Genomic DNA, 15,265 nt, shown 5'->3' on the forward strand with positions numbered 1-15,265 from the left:
TAATTAACGAGTAATATACAATCAGCAAAAGCTGCTTTAATTATTTCCTAATAACTAAAACTAAAAGAAAGATCCTTTCAAAAAAAATCAGGCATCATACTTCCCGCAACATACTGCCCATAAGAGTCCCAGATCGTGTATTGTTGGAGTTTAGGTTAGACATGTTACACTGAAGATCTACAAATTTTGCATAGGGATAACCACAGTACCCTAACGAGCAACAGAGTACTATTGTAACCATCTTTCACTCAAAAGCCGCATAGCAGCCCCCTGTGAGAATTTCCTCGCAAATAGAAAGCAAGGGGCAGCTGTAGAATTAGTTCACCATCACTCTATTCTGAACTCGATCTCATAAACATGGGTGATATCCTGTCAAATACAACCAGCAGGGCATTATTAGTTTGGCAGTACCATAAAATAAATCGCAAAATTGCAAAATTCAGAAATTTACAACAAAGATTACAACTTGCAAAATTCAGAAATTGACTTTTCTATATCTGCCTAAACAACCTCACTATAAAAATAATGAACACATAAGAATAAAAGATAAAATGTCCTACTACTCCCGTAGAGCAAAACACATAAGTATTAATGCGCTCTGCATACATAAAGAGAGTCTCAATGAGCCATGTAATCAGTACTAGTACTTGGTACTAGCTATATGACTCAAATTTCATAAATCACTAATATATGGGACAAGGAAGAAGAGTTCATCAAGTTAGGACTTGGGAGTGTTATATATTTCAGTATTCCAACACGCAAATTGTAGTTGTAAACATGATCGGAAAACAACAACAGCAATGAAGAACCTGACACTTCTATTCCAAGTTTCAAAACCTGCCACTCGGTCCTACATACTACACATTGTGAAAGGGAAAGGTCTCATTGAAACAGTCTAAAAAGTCAGTCAACATTAATTCTAACATGGATATAAGTCTGGGGAAGTCAGTGATGAATTGACCAAGCTGTCTACTACGCTATGCTAGCTATTTGCACTAGGATATAAGTGGTATATATTGTGTGGGAGAACCCATCACAACTGCCTTTATTTGGCCATAAGGCCTCCCCTGATGTCTTGATGATATATATGTGGTGTTCCACAAACTCCTATAAGGCTATGTTAGGCTGTGATTGTATAGGTTGCAACTAATGACTTCTTTTCACCTTAAAATTTTATAGGTTAAAGGCAACTAAACAAGAAAATTAAGGTGTATAATAGTTTTGATATGAAACAATTAGTACATAAAGGCTCATAGGTTAATCAAGAAAACTAGGTCAAATGCAACATGGGTAGTTAATCATTCAAAATCTAAAGTGACAATTTAGGTAAAAGTCAACTATGATTCACGTTTATCTCCACAATCAATCAGCAAAGATTTCTGACAAGCAATTACATGACCAAACATTTCGAAATCATGAACAGTCCACTATACAAAATTCAATGGTTAATAACTGAACTCACTTACCACGCTTAATATTCAACCTTGAGACCGAGATTTTTTCACTTCATGAGCAGCAACTCGAAAAAACTAGAAAAGGTCTGCCTGACCTCATGATGAGCTCACAGACAACCCTCGAAATGTAGTGATTGCATAATTAACTTCACTAGCAAAATCTTTTCGTATGTTTAGAAACACAAAACAACAGGTAAATTAACTTTTAAATAACACCCTTAAGGCTAAATATAATTTCAAACCCACTCCATCCATAAGAAAAAGAGAATATGGAAAAACTGGTATTTGTTCTATTAGACTTGCATAAGTTAACCCCAAGGAGAAGAAGAACAAAAACAATCCCAAAGCATGAATTACTAATATATCATAGATAGAAATTATAGTTTATTATCATTGACTCTCTCAACTACTACAATATAAACCTAGTTAACCAATCAACCATAGCTGCTAGCCTGCTGCCTACAGCTTTGATACGGAAGTGAAACATGCAAACATCCCATAGGAAGCTTCTTAATACTCTAACCATTAAGCCATTCTTTATTCGGCAAAGGTTGTCATCAAACAACAACATAAATAAAATGCACAATACTTGAATTCAAACTCGCAATTTGATCAGTTAGATGAAATTGAAAAAATCAACAAATAAAAAAAAATTACCCCAGGGAAGTTTATTTTGCACCAGTCGAAGGCAAACTCCGCAACTTCTAAATGCCATCCAATTACTCTTTCCCCTTCCAGTTAATAAGGCCCATATGGCCTCAGGTCCGGTTGATCATAAGCCTAAACAATTCATCATATTCAATCATATCAAACAAACAATTCAATCAAATGGACAACCAACATATCAAATCCATCAAACAATTAATCATTCAATTTGAATAACAAAGACTAAATCAACCAACTTGAGGTATAGTAATTCAATTAAACAATCATTCAATTTGAAAAAAGATAAGTGAAAACAAACCAATTATTGCCTATGACCAATATATAAAATTGCAGCTTTTTTCCACTAGTGACGGAAGGAGTGGACGGCCCACTTCAAGTAGAACCCGTGCTCAGACTTCCTGAGTGGCAAACCTTCTCTCAAAGCAGCCTCGTCAATTTGGATAACATTGATACCAGCCTTCTCAAGATCCTCAACCTCATCCTTGATGGCCAAAGCAATTTGGTAGCAAGTCTCGTGCCTGAATACACAATAACACAAATAAATATATGAGAAATTAAGCCGTAATCCAAACAATCTATTTAGAGCAGAGTTTTATTAGCATCCCAGTTTCAGAGGAAAGAGACCACACCTAGGTTGGTTATTACGGACGAAAGACCAGTTGAGGATGGTCACAGGCCCTGTAAGCATACCCTTCATTGGGCGGGAAGTCATGCTTTAAGGAGTGGATGACCAGAAAATAGTCATTGGCTTGGGGCGACTGACATCACCAAAGATATTTGGTGGCTTCACACATCGAGATCCATATGATTGTACCAATCCATTCACGTTGAAGGCAAAACCAGACAAATACTCTCAAAAGTACTCAACCATATCGTTCCTCTACAAAACCAAAAATGCACATGCAGTTGAAGATGAAAACCTAGCATACACTAGTGGAAAACTGCTCAAAATATACTTAAGATAGTGTAGTCCTAAAATAGGCTGGCCAATCACACATACAACAAGAAAGACCAGAAAATTTAAATGGAAGTTTGATTCTTTATACCATTTTTGTCAATAAATTGAACCTAGCAAATGAAAAAGAATATAAACCCAGAATTTCTAAAAAAAAAAAATGGTGTCACAACTTTACAAGATTGAATTTAATAAATATAACTAGCAAAAAAAAATACCATCTCAAACGATTCACACTCTAAATAGAGAATAGAAAATACTACTGTTCAATCAAATCATATCTTCAAACTTGTTAAAAAAAAAACCCATAAAAATGCACTTCTTCTCATCCTCATTTAACAATCAAACAACACTAACCTGTTCAACAGAACACTAGTTTGTAGCCCAGAAAACTAATTCTAGCTACTTCTACAATAAGTTTCAGAAACCCACCAAAAATACAAGATCAAACATACATAATAAAAAATAATTAATAGATCTAAACCAAAAAAAAACAATGCAAACTAGCAAAGAAACGAGACTAATAGATCTGAACCAAGAAAATTGCAAACTAGCAAAGAAAGATCCAAAATTAATATAAATGCCATCAAATCAAATGAAAATTAGGCAAGAATTGGACACACTGTGACAGAACTGGTTTTATATCAGACAATCTTAGTATAACAGCAACCTTAAGTTGTGTAACACCCAACCTAATAATATATAGCATTTATATATATATGAAAAGGCTTTAAATAGGTAGTTCTAAGACGTCTGAAGTAGCTTAAAACTTTATAAATTATTAGCACACCCTTGTGATAGACTAATTCTAATGACTCAGACTCAACATGATTGATTATGATAATTATTATGCGTATAATGGCATCAAAACATGAACTAGAAAAGTGAAAACCAAACTCTACACATTTTAGGTATAAGTGATATCAGACCATAAGAATTGTAGAGGGGATAAAGAAATGCATGACACAAAATAGAATTCAGGACTATGGACTAACAGAGAAACATATACAGAGGAAAATTACCTTCACATCTTACATTGAAAAATTCCTCATCACTGTACCAAGTACGTAGAACCTAAATATTTCCAACAAGAATAAGTGTTAATCAATTTTGATTTGTGAGCTGAAGTTATATGGTATTTGTAAGGAGGGCGATCCCATCGTAAGGGGTCCTCTCCTAAAATGCCTATGACCGTTTAAAAGTCTAGTACTTTATACTTATTAGGGTGTATTAGGATTTGAATTCCTGACAGTTTGAGAGACCTTAAATTAGAAATGATACTCTCATCACGCTTTTTGTAAGAAACAAGTAGAAGTCGCCAATGAGTTTTAGGAAAACTCATAAACCTCGTTCATGCCTTTCTTCCATGTGGAGTTCATGGAATAATTAGCACGAATCATAAGTTTACCCATGCCCAAATTGGTCTACATAAACCAGAAATGAGTTCGGGAGCGAGGGTACTAAGATAACGTTCCCTTTAGAGGGGAATCGCTATCCAAGCCCTAGTACGGCATTACTAGCTCTTCCTTTTTTCACAATTTCATTACCAAACAATATATGCAACGTGATACCTAAAAACTAAGTTAGTTGATTTTATTTACAAGCATTAATCACGTAGGAATTACATTGCAAAAGTAGTTATTCTTATTTAATAATATTCGTGAAAGAACAATAAATAAACAAGATTCGCCTTGTCTTAAGTGATAAAACAACAATTAATTATTCAAATTCTAGTCTTGATTAAAGAAAGAGTACTATGTGAATTAATTAACTAAAAGTTTATTTAAAGTGATCAAACAACCCTAATTAATCAATTAAAGTTATTTAAACAATAAAAGAAAAGTGATTTATCTAAGTGCTCAGGAAACTAACCGTTCTTCTTTTATGTAAAATCTCTGTTTAATGTGTTTATGGACTTTCATTCTTCTTTGTACCTCCAAGGACTTCAATGGATTCAATTACGGTTTGAAAGTATTTAGGAAGAGAGAAAAAACAGTAGTATTTTAGGGAATATTTCAAGCATTATCCCTAGCTTGAAACCCACTGTGATCATACACTAAAGTACGGTGGCGTCCAAAGGGAAGGAAGCTAGAGCAAAAGAGTCGCCAACAAGGAACTTGTAAACCGTTCACAGGGTGAATGTTATATCCCTTAACGATCCAGGAGATCGTCAACTCCAATAGGTCTGGAACCATGATTGGTAGTTCGGGGATGAAGGTACAAATCCAACCTAAAAGAGATTGAACCTGCCCTAATAATAGGCCTCTACTTTATTCTGATTGTATTCATGTGCGCTTTCTGACTAACATGCAATTAATAGGTTAAACCCTAAACCTGTTTATCTATGTTGGTTGAATATTAAGGCACAAATAAATCTATTATTAGCGATCACTTGAATTATAATCAAATTAACCCTAACAAGATTATTAATTATCTTATTAAGCATGATTACAAGTACCAATTCCCTTTAAACATGCATAAAAGGCGTGATCAAGCAATAATAATAAATCAAGCAACATAATTATAAATAAATAATAATTATTATTATGATCATCTTAAAGCATAATATTAATAGCAAGATCCTATGCATGATACTAACAAGATTAATAACAAACCCTAGCATATCACTAAACATTAAAAATCAAAGCTTTAACCTTAACATGATACTAACATGATATTAGAAAAGAACATAGGAAGCATCATACTTTTAATCATACTTGATATTAAAGTTACCCTAGACATGATACTAGGAAGATCAAAACGCCCTAACATAACATCAGGAATCATAATAACAACCTAAGCATGATTTCTACATCATAATAACAATGTAAACAATTAAGGCACTTACTTGGATGCCTCGTACCTCTTTCTAATAACAAAATACACACGTTATTAACTTCAAGGAAAATAACAAATCAAACATTTAAATTAAATAATTGAAATAGAGATTTGGGACCAAACCCTCAGATAATATCAAACCTTTCATGTCTAGGGCGAAGGTAACTTCGAACTATTCTAGGTGTTTCTAGGTCTTGTGAATGCGGAATTTTGTATAAAGGGTGGTTTAGAAAAGAGAGAGAAAAAGCTTTAGCTTCGAGAGAGAATTAGAGAATAGGTGATTAGAAATGATTGATTGTAGATGATAGATGATTGAAAACGGAGTTTTTAGGAGGCTATTTATAGAGAAAATCAGCCAAAAAGATAGAATATTGAACCAGAGTTCTGACGTGAAAAAACGAAGTTAGCGCCAGACGGTGACATTAGCACCAAACGCTAACACTAGCGCCAAGCGTTAATGTCTGGCGTTAGGCGCTAACCATATTTTTGACGCGTTTTCTAAAATCAGATAAAATTTAACCGTACAGGAGGATAAAATCGTATTTTCCTCAAAAATACTCTTTTATTCTGATTAAAATTCAAAAAAGTCAACAAAAGTCAATTTATCAATGCTAATTGAATTAGGAATGAAAAGAACCTTCCAGAAGAATCTAGAAGACTAAAACCATTCCTAATTGCATTAGGAATGATAAATCCATATTAGGCCTTCCTCTAGATCATTGGGCCGCACATAAGGCTCAAATCGGGCCCAGTTTAGAGTAATTTGGCCATAACTTTCTTAATATTCATCGGAATTGGGCTTATAATATATCGTTGGAAAGCTCTTTTCAAGCCCCATCCAACTACACTATTATTGGACTCATATCATGGACCAACCAAACTGGATTGGCTGTTTTCTTAAAATAGGTTTTCAAAAACAGAGAGAAAAGAAAAGAAATTAAAACTATCCGCAACAATAGACTTTCCACACTTTCACTTCATTCGATTATGATTCAACGTGAAAGGTATTCATCACCGGGTTTGGTTTTGGGGAGACAAAAATGGGTGTCTACAGAAGCCCCCACTTTGACTGAGTTTGGAGAAACGCAAGTTTCAAAAACAAAAGTCAAAGTATCGATAGGGACGGAGAATGACTCAAAACGTTCTGCGATCTTAAACCATTCTTGTAACGCCGATACCTGCAAACTAGTGTTAGCTAAACAGATAAAGGAGTTAAGAAACGCGTATCTTGCACCGTCGAGCACACGTCTCTAGAAGTAACCGATTTACTGCCGCATTGCTGTATTTCTGTATTTTTGACGACCTCTTGCAAGCTAGAGAATGCCGCCTGAAGACTGCTACGTTTGCGCAATTACCTCCAATTCGGCTATGATAAACTTCCGCAAGCTAGAGAACCCTATCGAAGATTGCTTCGCCTGAAACGACCTTCTAACATTTTGTGACCATCTTCCGCAAGCCAGGGAACACGATCGAAGACAACTTCTCTTGAAATCACCTTCAGTTGTTTGTGACAACTCTCCGCAAGCTAGGGAACGCTGCCGAAGATATCCTCGCTTTAAGCTATCCTCATTTGTTGCGATAATATTCCAAGGAAAATTACTGAAGCCCACACTTGTCGATCTTTAAAAGCTCGCTTGAACTTCGCTTCCGCTATGCCAGTACATCGGCGTTTCTGCTACTTTTGAACCTGTTTATCGGTGCCTTTTGCTGAACGAACCAGTATTTTGGTGCCTTTTACTGAATTTTGAACCAGTATGTCGGTGCTTTGCGATGAGCCAATGCTTAGGAGCTTTAAGCTAAGTGAGACGATCATTCACCAGGTCGATCACTTTATGTAATTGTAATCAAGCTAATTACTAAAATCATGTCAAATTACTTAGAGGGGCTAACTGGCGTACCAAGGAACTTAAAATATATTGCAAGAGGTTGGAACAACCGCACTAAGTGGCTGGACAGTCTGTCGTCGCTGATATATTGCTAGCGCCGCATATTTGGTTGTAGCGCCAGACGCTTGCACTAGCGCCAGACGCTAAGCCTTATCAATTGGCGCTAAGTTCTGTCGCTTGGCGCTAAAGTCAGGTTTTCCATAAATACCATTCTCTTCTTCATTTCCGCTTCTGCTGCTCGTATTTTGCTCGAGAATCGCTCAGATTTTCATTTGGCTCGTTCTTGCTTGTTTCTCAACAGAATTCGCTCAAATTTGTTGCAAATCAAAGCTTATTCCATCCATTTTCCCGATCTATTTATGTTTTCTTCAAACTCATCCCAGGTTTAATGAATTTTGGCATGTGTTTATTCACGAATTTCTTAAAAATTCAAAATTTAAATTGCTTAATTCTCTTTGTTTGTCAAATTTTATGCCATCAAATTGCTTGATTATGTTTATATATTGCTTTGGGAGTAATTTGAGATTTGTTTGACTCAATTTGGTGAAGAAACGAACAAATCACCATTGTTGGAGCTCTTAAGGTCGGGAAGACAATGTGGCTTGTTCTTGACGTTTTTGCTAGCAATTCTTGTCCAATTTGTCACAATAATTACTATATTATTGCAAGAAATTGTTTGAATTCTTGTAAAATGCCGTATATGCTCAATTTGAATTTGTGCTCTGTTTTAGTACTACGTACTATGTGTTATTTTTTTTTTGCGAACATAGTATCATTCGGCTAGCCGAACCTTAGATACTATAGAACCTTAATTTATGATAATTCTGCACAATGTAGCATGGCTAGACAACGAGGTTCGGGTTCACAGTCCCGAGACGTTCGACGGGAGCACGAGCCCGTAGAGGACGACGCCGATCCGTCCACTTCTCTCGGCCGACTCCCTCACTGGGGTGAGCGGACTCTGTACTTCTCTCCCGTCACCACATTTCTGAGAGGGTGAGACGGGGTATCACTGTTGGTAGGACGCGCTACCATGGTTCAGGTTGCGATACCTTGGGCGACCTGTACAAGATGTACATCGGCAATGACGAAGAGGCGAGACTTCTTTGGGAGTCTTGCGGGCTGACTGCACTCTTCGAGACCTCAGAGGCCATGATGGCCTCTAGCGGGTGTCATCATGTGGTTCGTGCTCTGGTCGAGTTCTTTTGGGACACCACCAACACTTTCCACTTCCCTTGGGGTGAGATGATGGTCACCCCAACCGACTATAGTCTCATTACGAGACTGGAGTTTAGCTCTGTGGCGCTGCCGTTTGATAACGAGATCAGCGTATTTTCCTCTGGGGTCGAGGAGCTCTTGGGTTCGATTGCTGTTCGGGCTCATGCTGAGGTAGAGTCGACTCAGTTCAGCGCGAAGGGGATTCGCCGTTCGACTCTAGCATCGGCTTTTGATGATGATGCGACTACCCGAGAGCATCGGGTGCGCATCTTTGTACTTATCTTGCTGTCAGGGACGTTATCCCCTAACAAGGGTAGTAGAGTGCTGCTTTACTACTTGCCTGCAGTCCGTGATCTACACTTGGTCGGGACTTATGATTGGGCCAACTTGGCCTATGCTGACTTCATCTGAGCGTTACGAGACTCGTGTCGACATCGGTCCTTCACGGGGAACGTCGCTCTATCCAGCTTTTGGAGGGTCGTAGAGGTATACTTTATCTCCCGTAAAGTTTAGCTCTAAGCTTTAGTTAGCACTTGCTGATAATTTTTGCCTTTTGTAGATCTGGTTCTACGAGTACTTTCCCTCAGTTGCGCCGGCGAGACCGTCGCCGCGCGGGGTTCCAGTGAGTGCTTCCTGGGGAAGCCGCCGTGTTGGGATGTCCACTGCTTATGTCCGAGATTGGATCATCTTGGTATGGTTCTTTACATATTTGAGCATTTTGTAACACCTTCGATTGATTCTTATCTTATAGGCGTTCTTTGTAGGAGCCTGATGTGCTGTACCAGCCGTGGGTCGACTTGGCTGTCCCTGGGTTAGCCGCGCAGTATACTGCTGAGCGTCACTAATTCTTGGGGGCATATGGAGCGATTGCATACCTTGGAGAGAGGGTTGCTATTCAGCATTCCTCAGACACTTTTGTCATTCCTGCTCCTCCACCGCGTCATATGTTCAATGCCGCAAGGTTGGTGAGCATGTTAGAGTGAGCTGGTACCCCTTGGCGATCTTACACGTTCCAGGGCGGTGCTATGAGTAAGAGCTATTGCCGTTGTTAGCTGCAGTCCCTATACCGGCTGAGGAGGTGGCAGTATGATTTTCAGCTTTTACCTTTCGTTAAGTAGCCCCCAAGTAATGCTTTACTGACTTTGATTTGCCTTTGTCAGGCTGGACCTACTTAGTTTTTGCCACCTTGTATGTCCATCCACTATCAGGGGACATACGGGCTGATTAAGGAGATGATTCCTCCGGCTCCCGAGGGTGAGCGCTTCGTGGAGCGGTCGATCCCTCGTCACCAGACTCGGGTAGACTTATTTATTTGCAACTTTTATCCATATATGTTATGCATCATTAATGACTTTACTTCTTTGATAGTTCTCACGCGAGGTGGTCACGGCGATGGCACGATGCATAGATGCTTTCCGGAGCCAGCTCGTTCGTATGAGGAATGTGGCTACATGTCGTCGTGACGATGCCGTTCAGGAGGTAGTTTTCCCCTCTTATTTTTGCATTACTGCTTCTATTTTGCTTGTTTCTGACTTTGGTTTCTTTTGCAGGGTCAGCCCATTCCTTCTCGTACCCGTGTGAGAGCCGAGGTGCGGAGGGAGCCGGCGAGGTTTAGCTCGAGACGTCGCCGTACTGGTTCTGGCGGTCGGGATGGTCGTTATGAGCCTTCCCGCACCGAGGCGGTAGAGGGCTCAGACTCTTCATCTGAGGGTGCACATACTGCGCCGGAAGGTCAGGGAGAGGCTACCTCGGCTCTTAGAGGTGGTGGGATGTACGAGGTCGGCTCGTCATCGCAGAAGCCTCTGCAGCCTCAGCCTTAGGTTGATTTTGGGTGGACGGGTCCTGTGCTAAGTTTTCCACCTCATGAGGAGACTAGAGCCTGAGCTGGAGTTGGTGGAGAGGTTACTCCTCGCACGGCGCAGTTCTATGAGATGATGGGTGTACGTCCCCCGACGCCGTTGTTTGTTCCTGTGCTTTTTTTTATTTTGACTTTGTATAGAACTTTGCCTTTATTTAGAATCATTATTTAGACATGCTTGTATATACATACTACTTATGATTTTATTCAGTATTTATTTATTATTTATCATTTTTATGTGCATGTTTGTGTGTGCAAAGAATTATGAAAATTAATTATGCGCAAAAATTCCGTCATTTTTATTATTGATGGAGGGTATCCGACTTTTTCCCTGAAAAAGAAAAAATGGAAAAAAAAATAAAAGTAAAAAAAATATTGGATTTATAAAAAACTTAGTAGTTAAGTCTAAATAAAATCTGAAAAATAATATAATTAATATAATAGTTATATTAATTAAGAAGAAGAAATAAATAAAATTTAGAAAAAGGGTATAAAAAATAATAAAAGACCGTAAAGTCATTGGTCAGACTCAAATTAGGCCAAAAACGCGGTTTTTGGAAAGCTCGTATAATAAGACACGTTAGCGCCATCTGGCGCCACTCGTTTTGGTGTAGTGCCAAGCGCTACGATTAGCGTTTGGCGCCAATCTCTGGCGTCAGGTGCCAATGTTTGGCATCTGGCGCTAATGAGCGCTGACTCTGAATCCTATCCGGATTAAAACAGCGCCGATTTTGTGTATAAATAGCCCCCTGCCCAGCCGATTTTCTTCATAATTTCAGCAGATTAAATATATTCTTAGCTTTTGGAAAAAATAACAATCATGTTTCTAGTCTCTAAAAGTTTTACCAACTTCACTCATGAATGGTGTCGGTCTCTAACTGCCAGGGAGAGAAAAGAGTTAGATGTTTTTCATACGGGGGGTATTTATGGTGTCAAAGGGTAGATCTTGATTTAGACTTTATTCATACTGCTTTAGCCCTTTGCCGGAAGAATTTGGTGCTATTTTAGGCTTCCCTGCATTAGATCTTGTAGTAATCCCTAAAATAAACGAATATTATTATAAGGATTTCGAGCGCTTCTTTAATTTAAAAGACAAAGATCTAACCAAAATAGTTGATGGTAGCATAGTTAATTTGAAAGAATTTGCTCGCCATTATTTTGAGAGACCATATTCTGAGTCTTTTCTTGTTTATAGAAGAAGGGCTTTTCTTTTTTGCATGCTTAATCAATATTTTCTCACTAGTGGTAAAACTAATGAGGGTCAAGCAATCATATCAACTGTTTTGGAGCAGATTGATTTGGGAGAAATCCAATGCCATTAATAGTTGGAGAGACTATGCTTAGTCTTGACGAATTAAAGAAGAATCCAAAAGCGCCTTTTCGGAGTTCTCCAATTTTATTACAGGTAGAAAAATAATATTTTTAATTACAGAAATCAAAAATATATTTTTGTATAGTAATAATAATTTATTTGCATTGAATATTTTTTTTTTTTTTGCATATGTGGCTAATGGAAAGACTGGAATTAATTAGCCCTCTAGACAATATTGAGAAGTACACTCCAAACTGCTTTGTGAGAAGGAAGAAACGCTTATCTAAGATAGGGCGCCATGAATGGAAGAAGGTTTTCGGGTCTTGCAATTTCGCCATCAAGTGGGTCATCCCTTCGTGGAAAATAGAAAAGATGGTTGGTATCAACAAGCAGCCTTTCTGCCGTCTTCCAAGCTTGTCCCGAATGACTTTTTATTATCCCTGCAGGGTAAAAAGACAGTATGGTCTACTTCAAACAATTCCTTTCGGGGATCTTCGTCGTCCCTATGAGTTCCCTTTCTCTCAAGAAGTAGACAAATTTGATACTTATTGGAGCGCTAGACCTTTATGGGAAGTGATTACCCAAAAGGTTCCTCCTTCCTTGCCCAATGATGCGAAAAGGTGGCTTCTGAAGAATCCTTCAAAGGACATGAAGAAAAATCAGAGTAAAACTGATGTGAAGAGTTGTCTAGGTGATAAAGTGATTCCTATTAAGGAACGCTTGGGAGAAAGAGTTGAGTTCAAAACACCTACAATGCCTAAGAAGAAAAGCTTTGCGAAGGATAAAGGAAAAAGGAAAGCTGACACTGCAGAGAAGAAGGCTTGGATAGAATTGAATGTAGATTTTCTAAAGGATGCCTACTAGCTAAAATTATGGATAAGGAATAAGACGCAGATAAAAATTGGAAGAGGGCAAAGAAAGAAAAAAAAGATTAGAGCATTGCTTAAGTTTCAATTATTAGACTTAGTTTTAAATTCAAAGTTAATTTATTTAAGTTTTATTTAAATTCCATCAATAATGTAATTATTAGTTTATTTTATTAATGAAATTCCAGCTTTTTAATTAAATTATCTCTTTTAAATTTAATTTATTAAAGCAATGAAAACTGAAAAATTGATTTCCCAGAAATTTTTCCGAGTACGGAAGTCGAAATTTTTTCGAAAAACACCGAAATATTCCCTGATATTTTACAGAAAATTGGCGCCGCAATTTTACGACTGGTGCCAGCTACGACAGTCTAGCGTCAGGCGATATGGGTTGTCGTCTGGCGCTAAGGTTCATCGGCTGGCGCCAGAATTTTTTTAATGACGCCAGTGTTTCGTCGATCTTCTGTTGAATTTTTTATCAAGTCTGGGATGCGAGATTTGAAAAAAATAAAGTGGCCGCACCCGTAAAGGGTTGCCTACGTATCCTTTCTTAAGGAATCAGGCCAAACGTAGCTCTCTTGAGTGTCCGACTCAAGTGATTATGGTAGTATTTTTTAAGTTGGTAAAGATTTGTCATGTTCGAGAACTCATTGCCATCCATGTCAGTTAATTTTGCTGCACCTCCTGACAGGATTGTTTTGACAATGTAGGGTCCAGACCAATTAGGTCTGAATTTTCCCTTGGATCTAAAACATTTTTCCTTAATTCTTTTAATACCAAATCTCCTACTTTGATGTTTCTTGTCTTGACCTTCTTATTAAAATGCCTAGCCATACGATTTTGATAGCATTGAGTGTGATGTAGAGCTTCTAGTCGTTTTTCATCAAGTAGAATTAGCTCCTCATATCTCGCCCTAGTCCATTCAACTTCATCATGTTTGCTTTCTAATGCGATGCGTAGAGATGGAATCTCTAGCTCGAAAGGTTATACGGAATCCATTCCATAAACTAAGGAAAATGGCGTATTTCCTATCGACGTGCGAATTGACGTGCGATAACTCCACAATGCGAAGTGGAGTTTGTCAGGCCAATCCTTGTAATTTTCTGTCATTTTCTCGATGATAGTCTTTAAATTTTTATTAGCTGCTTTGACTGCTCCATTTTCCTGAGGTCTATAAGGAGAAGAATGATGATGTTGAATACCATATTTTTGTAGCAAATTTTCACACTCGGCTTGAAAGTGAGTTCCATTGTCACTTATCATTTCATGTGGGACTCCATATCGACAAATAATATTTCTTTCGATAAAGAGTGCTACATGTTTTGCAATGAGTTTTGCATACGACTGTGCTTCGACCCACTTTGTGAAGAAATCAATTGCCACTGAAATATATTCATGAACTCCTGTTCCCGGGGGAGTGATTTTGCCGATGATGTCAATTCCCCATGTAGAGAATGGCTATGGCGAAGTGTAGGTGTAGAGTAAAGATGGAGGAACATGTTGTAAATTAGCGTAGATTTGGCACTTAGGGCATCTTTTTACGTATTGATGATAATCCCTATTCATGGTAGTCCAATAGTACCCTTCTCGCATTATTTTTTGGACTAGCATTTTGCTATTTACGTGAGTTCCACAAATTCCTTCGTGGACTATCCTCGTTGCTCTTTGAGCATCCTTTTTTCCTACACATAAGAGGGCTCGACCCTTAGGTACCCTTTTGTGTAACTCGTTGTCTATGAGTACGTATTGGGAAGCTCAGAGTCTTAATGCTCACTTTGCTCTTTAGTTAGCATGGGGAGGGTATTCTCCTTTGGTGACATAGTTGAGTATATCCATATACCACGGTTCTTCTTCTTCTTCGTCTTGGATCACTTCATCATCTTCTATAGCTTAAATGCAGGCCGGCTTATGCCTTTTTTCTATAGTTAGAGGCATTTACTTGATTTCTGTAGGAATCCTAACCATTGAGGCTAGTCTTGCCAAGGCATCAGCAAATTGATTTTCTTCTCTAGGTAGATATGTGTACTCTACCTTCTCTAACCGATTAGTGAGCATTTTCAGATAAGTTTGGTAAGGGGCTAGGTTTTTGCTTCTTACTTTCCATCTTTTAGAGATTTGATTAATGATCAATGAAGAGTCTCCGAATATCCGTAACTTTTTCACTCCCAATGCCAAAGCTATTTCAAGGCCTACTACGCATGCTTCATATTCA

General features: G+C 38.2%; 1 long non-coding RNA gene across 1 annotated transcript; it reads right to left on the minus strand.

The window, feature by feature from the left end:
* Window positions 1-1,761: 1,761 nt before the first annotated feature.
* LOC145602028 (uncharacterized) lies at window positions 1,762-3,722 on the minus strand. The gene is made up of 3 exons (XR_014104493.1): window positions 2,750-3,722; window positions 2,419-2,638; window positions 1,762-2,234 (listed from the first exon to the last, which is right to left on the minus strand). It is a non-coding gene; the product is annotated as an uncharacterized LOC145602028 (long non-coding RNA).
* Window positions 3,723-15,265: the final 11,543 nt, after the last annotated feature.

The sequence above is a fragment of the Chenopodium album genome, chromosome 1 (genome assembly GCF_948465745.1).
Source record: "Chenopodium album chromosome 1, dcCheAlbu1.1, whole genome shotgun sequence".
NCBI lineage: Eukaryota > Viridiplantae > Streptophyta > Magnoliopsida > Caryophyllales > Amaranthaceae > Chenopodium > Chenopodium album.